This window comes from Cynara cardunculus (assembly GCF_001531365.2).
Source record: "Cynara cardunculus var. scolymus isolate 2C chromosome LG 1, CcrdV1, whole genome shotgun sequence".
NCBI classification, from domain to species: domain Eukaryota; kingdom Viridiplantae; phylum Streptophyta; class Magnoliopsida; order Asterales; family Asteraceae; genus Cynara; species Cynara cardunculus.
Window position 1 is genome coordinate 32,206,980 of NC_037528.1, and position 1,634 is coordinate 32,208,613.

Genomic DNA, 1,634 nt, shown 5'->3' on the forward strand with positions numbered 1-1,634 from the left:
GTTTTTCTAGTCTAATCATGTGGAATTTTGACCACCGCTGAATTAGTACTCTATCGAACTGTGGGACCTAAGTTGTGAACGGGCTACTTCTGGTTGTTCGAAAATTAATGGGGCAAATTGGTCAGGTAAGGCTTAGTAGCGTCTCAAGTTTTTACATCGTGAGAGATTTACATTTATTAAGTGCAAAGAATTCGCATAAGTTTGCTAATTACTTGGTTTATGCATTGAAACATTTTATGCATACGAAAACCCGTGAACTCACCAACTCTTTGTAGTTGACCTTGTTTTGTTTCCATGCTTTTCAGGTTCTAAGTAAAGTTATTTGGATTTTTGGGAGCATACTTGAGCATGGATCGATTAAGTCAAGAATTTGAAGTATTTTGTGAACGTCTTGTAAAGTTCTATTTTCTATTATGTCGATGAATTATTTTGTTTTTGAACAACTTGGATTAGTGTTATTTATAAACTGTTGCTATGACTCACTTGTCTGTTATATCTCGTGTTTCCGCTTTAGCGGGGTGTGACAGATTTGGTATCAAAGCTTCAGTTATCGAGAACGCTGGTTTTCTTTAGAAACCATCGACTATAACCAAAAAATTTCCAAATAATTTTCAAAAAAAAAATCTGAAAACATGTGTTTTAAAGCCGGTTTTATTGTTACATATCGCTTAAGCAGAGACTGATCACCTGTGCTTAATTGATGTGTAATAAGAAGAACTTAATCGATCCGAACAGAGGTATGCTCGAACAAATGAAATTGTTGTGAAAAGCATGAGTTTTGTTGCACTCTTATGAATATCCGTTTCCTAGGATTAGAGGTGCTGGTCAAGAGGACCAGAGGCGATGGAAATTAGATTTCTTAATTTTCGCTAAGTGACCGTGTAGGACCAGAGGTGCTGGTCAAGAAGACCAGAGGCGAAGGAAAATGGATTGCTCGAATTTCGCTAAGTGACCGTGTAGGACCAGAGGTGCTGGTCAAGAAGATCAGAGGCGATGGATGATCAAATACTCAATTTTAGTTGTCCGTGTAAGACAGAAGCTCTGGTAAAGGCGAGTAGAAGAACCAGAGGATCGATGGAAGGGATACTTAGAATTTCTCTAAGTATAGAAGTTGGAACAGAGGCTCTGGTCTTGTTACCAGAAGCTCTGGTAAGTGCATCACGAGGAACCAGAGGATCGATGGAAGGGATACTCAGAATTTCTCTAAGTATAGATATTGTCACAGAGGCTCTGGTATCACAACCAGAAGCTCTGGTAAAGGCGAGTAGAAGAACCAGAGGATCGATGGAAAGGATACTTAGAATTTCTCTAAGTATAGAAGTTGGAACAGAGGCACTGGTCTTGTTACCAGAAGCTCTGGTAAGTGCATCAGGAGGAACCAGAGGATCGATGGAAGGGATACTTAGAATTTCTCTAAATATAGAAGTTGGAACAGTGGCTTTGGTCTTGTTACCAGAAGCTCTGGTAAGTGCATCAGGAGGAACCAGAGGATCGATAGACGTAAGACCTATAAGAATTCCAAGTATGAAGATTAAAGCCAGCGGTTGATAAAAATAGAATTCCATTGGATTGTCAAAAAATCGATGGATAAGAAATCCTTCTTTAAGGACTTTAGTACAACCAGAAGCTCTGGT